Raw genomic sequence first — 4,985 nt, 5'->3', positions numbered from 1 at the left:
TTTTTTTTTTTTTTTTTTTTTTTTGCTAAATATGTAAATATTATGTAAGTTTAAAACCAGAAAATCCAAATGTCTTGGTAAAATTCAAGTTAAAAACCAGTTTTGAAAACAAGTTCAGTTTGTTCACAAAATTACAAAATCAAATCTCTTTATAAAAAATAATTTTGCTCATCAAAGGTTTTTGTCAGGAAAATCAATTATATTCTTATATCAATTTCTTTTCCTAATTTATTAATTAATATGAAGAACAACCAAAACTGAAGAACATAGAAGAATATGAATCCAGAGAAATCAACAGATCTAATAAACCATAAAATTCCTAATGAGAATCCCTAACCCTAACAAGTGAATTACTCAGACATCATTGCAAAAACACAAATCAAAATCTGAATAAATCGCATTAAGAAATAGAATAGAGATGTAAGGGAGTTTGAAATCTCTCTCAGTAGGGTTGAGTTCTGACTTGTGTGTCCAAAAGCTCTCTAAAAATCTCTCAAAAGTTTGCAAGAAAATAAAGATTTAGGATTTCTAAGACCCTAAAATTCTATATATATCTCTAAAACACGTCACGGACTTAATATTGTAAATAGGGAAAACTTTGGGGCAACTTTGCAAAACTTCAGAACTTGAGAAACTCGGACTTGTCTTGCATTGCATAGTATGTCGATCAATGCCAACACCTGCATCGATCAATGCCAACACCTACATCGATCGATGCAGTCTTCTAAACTCATATCCAAGCTTCACAGCTTCAGTCTCAATGCTCGAACATGCATCAAATACTTCTATTTTGCTCTATTATGCTCCCATCCATGCCAATATGTACGTAGCCCTACAAAGACTCAAAAAGAATCTATAAATAAGACTTATATCATGGCTAAGAACATCTAAAAACCATGATATATCAATTTCCCTAGACTTAGCTTTTGCTTGCCCTCAAGAAAATCAAGAACTTAATCTGAGGAAAAGGTTTGAAAACGCAAAAACTCCTTTTCTTTTTAAAATAATGCCATGATCATCCAAACCTTCATTCATATGCTTAGCAGACAAAATCTGAATTGAACCACCATGTACTTCTCCATAGACATTCATAGCATCTCAAATCCAAATCAAATTCCACAACTTCCTCCATTAAGCCTTCATCGTTGGGTCTCATTTCCGTACAATACCATAACAAGGAAGACAAATTCTTTTACAACCTGTAGTACTCTTTCTCTCCTCCAGACTTATTCTATTCTTATCTTCCATCGAGCTTTTTATTATTTTCTTTTATCAAAAGTGTAGACAAATAGTGGGGTCATCGGCAATTTACCTACCCCTCATTTCCAAGCTTCGTGTGATCATTTGACTCAATAGTAGAATAATGGGGTCACAAGTAATTTACATACCCCTCTAAACTGATCAAAATTATATCATCTTTTTTTTTTTTTTTTTAAAACGAAGCTCTCAGGAAAAACATTCAAACTTGAATAAGGGTGAGGAGTACCAATTTTTTTCTGAAATCTTACTTGTCAGGTATGAACGAGGAGTCAAGCCCTATGAACATCAGTCTCCTTGATGAGATAAAAAGAAAAGCGCGTAAATATGGATTTTTCTGGTTCACTTGTCTGCCTTTGATTTTTCATTGGTGGGATTCGGGATTCAATCTAAAACATTAATCAACCAAGGCAGTACTCTAAAAAGAAAAAGCATAGCTCTCAACAAAAATTTTGACTCAATAAAACAACTTTCGGATTGACTCAACTAACACTCAAAAACAAAAATGTAGTTAGTAATTGCCTCCCCCAGACTTAAACAACATTGTCCCCAATGTTATCAAGCCGAAAGTTAGTGAAGAAAAATAGACAAAAACAAATAAGTATTGAAATTGTTAACAAAAACGTGTTACCAATCCGGATGTTCAGTGTCGACTGATGCATAGGTAGCATCGATTGATGCACTATGTGGATGCAGAGAGTTTGAACATAAATCCTGAGTTAGCTGTGATTAATTTCTTTTTCTCGTATTCCTTGGATGTTAACAATGCTAAGAATCACTCAAACACAAGATTAAACGTAACATGATAGGTAGAAGTTCACAATTCAATATAAATTCAAACTGACTGAAATCAAGAATTAAAATAACTCAAAGTGGAAAAGAAAAACCTATAAGTGGGTTTCCTCCCACTAAGCGCTTGTTTTTATTCATTAGCTTGAGTGTGCTAGAGCTCACGCAAGTGGCAGTGAATGCCTCCGAGAAGAATATCTCATCATCCAAGGTGGTGTATAAGCGTTAAGTGCATGGGATCTGCCAAGTACGCGGGGAACAACAGCAGGGCGGGACTTAGGTATGGGTGGGTTTCTTTTATGGCCTGCAAAATCATCAACAAAAGAAACTAGCACTATATGATAATCTCGTGGGTTGGCTTTTTATACCTTTGAAAGTCCAATTGATGATAGGATGGGGTTTGGGTTTAGGAGATGCATACATTTGCTTGACCTACAGACTCTGGAATGTGAAGTTGTGAGATGTCAGCTTCAAAATCGGTCTAGGAATTGCAGCTAAGGAATCAACTCGTGAATCTTTGGTTTTGGACAAATTTGGATTGACTCGTGGAGGTGTGTCGATCAATGTAACAGCTGCATTGGTCGATGCTGAGATTGTTGTTCGTGAGACTGCAGTTTGTGTTTCTTTGCTAATATCAAGAAGCAATAAACTAGCAACCTAACATCATCCTAATGACCCACTCTAGCATCCTAATAGGAACAAGACAAGACATCAACGAGCCACTAGAACATCCTCCTCTTCATTGCCTTGAATTCACAATCACACTTTGCCAACAAACAACAATTGAGATTCATGAGTAATATTACAAATACTCAATTAGGCAATCCTCCCATCTATTGAGCTATACACACAAGCAATTGAGATCTCTGAATGTCATAATGAACAAACAACAAGAAACCAAGCAAAACACAATGGAAACAAAGCATCAGACACCAGCTGAGAATGGTGTCGACCGACACCTGCTTAACATCTCCGGAAACCCTATTTTATGTCGACTAACACCTCCACATGGTGTATACTGACACTCGTTAGGGTTATCATGTCATCGTCTCATTGGTGTCGACTGACATCGATGCCGAGCTTTGATCTCCTTCGATCTTCAGCACCGATTTCTGCCTCCAAACACCTAACACACATCCAATCCATTCTCAATAATGATACCAAACCACATAAGACACAGAAAACACACAAACGTTCAAGGGAATCAATCAAATAACTCATAGAACACAAAATCAGATATTCTCAAGCTTAGAAAAGCCATGTTCATGCACGCACCTCTTTCAAATGAAGTTTATGACTAAAAACGACGAATCCAACACCACAACAAGTACCTCCCACGTTCCTATCCTTAGATCACCACTCCATAGGAAGGATCTCTCAAGAAAAGGAGTCACATGGAAACTTATCTCTCTTTCTTCTCTTTATGGAAACGACAAATGAGAGGTTACTAAACCCTCACGTCAACTTTCCACTTAAATAACATGGTTTAGGGATTATTAAACCCAACCGCTTCGATTCGATGATTTAAAAACCAAACCAGCCGAACCAAACAATTAATGGTGTCGACCGACACCCCTATTGATAGTGTAACATCCGTGAACAACCTTTGTGGTTTTGGAATAGGTGTTGATTGACACCCCTATTGTGTCCTGATGTAAGAAGGGGTGCTGAATTACCGGCTGTAGCAGTTGCTGAAGTACTACGTGACAGACTTCTTGATGTACAACCTGACGAACTTCCCGATAGACTGCCTGAAATACTTTTTGGAGAGAACCAGCTCGTACCAGTTAAGGAGAACTATGATATCCTTCCGATATGTGCAAGAATCAGAAACAAACATACTTTGGAGCTGACGACTGGAACTAGAAGTGATGCGGACATTCAACGAGCCGGAAGATCATATCGTTGGAATGGGACCGTTGCACTCTTTTTCCCTTATCTAGGGTTTTTCCCAATGGGTTTACCAAGAAATGTTTTTAACGAAGCAAAATCCTTCCACATATCCTCCTATTCATATTTTAAGGAGGAAGTTCAAAGAAAGCCACCCTTGTTTCGAGCTAGTTCAAGACATGGTTCAGGGAACCTTTCCACAAGTCAATTACCACTCAAAATAGATCTTTCCAGAAGTGGCTCAAACCAAATCATCCCTTGGCGTCCTGGAGAGCTTCACCACACATCTTATGATGCACCCTACCTCACTTGATTAGGCGGATCAAGTTAAAGTGCAACTTTCCTTATTTGTATTTGTTTGTCTTTATGACACAACAAACTTTTCCTTATTCAGTGTTGCGCCTTTGTGAAACTCTTAAGACCATCCAGAAGCTTCCTAGAATGTATCCAGATGTCCCAAGAAACCACAACTTCGGCCACAAGTTATCAAGACTCAAGGTGCATCACAACTTTCCCAATTTGGCCGATATTCTCATTCAGTTTCAAAAGATCATGATTTTCATTAATTGTTGTGATTTCTTTCTTTATTTTGGCATTTAGAAGTTGTACTTGAGCTCCTTTATAAGCTCTATTACTTTGTGCTTTGAGAGACACGTTTTTTGATTAATAAGAATTTCAGTTTGCTTCAACACTTTGTGTTTTGAAACAAATCATTGTTCTTGCGAGTTCTATGTAGTTTGTAGAGTTAAACAACTTAGGTTTCGTGTAGAGTCTCTGATACTTGCGAGGAATAGCCCTTGGATCATATTCTCTAGCCCTCGGTGTTGTGGATTCAGCATCAAACCGGTTACTCTCCATCAGATCGCTTCCGCCCAAGCTTCTAAGTCTTTGAGTTTGTGAGTCTTGTCTTGGTGGATTCCGAGGCTTGTATCATTGGTATCAGAGCTTAAACGCTCCTAACTTACCTGGTTATTTCGTTCCTTCTTTTTTTTATTTATTTAATTCAGTTTCAAAATTTCTTACAAAAAAAAAACATAAAAACAAAAATC

The sequence above is a fragment of the Camelina sativa genome, chromosome 10, assembly GCF_000633955.1.
Source record: "Camelina sativa cultivar DH55 chromosome 10, Cs, whole genome shotgun sequence".
Lineage (NCBI taxonomy): Eukaryota > Viridiplantae > Streptophyta > Magnoliopsida > Brassicales > Brassicaceae > Camelina > Camelina sativa.
This window is presented reverse-complemented; position numbering follows the sequence as displayed.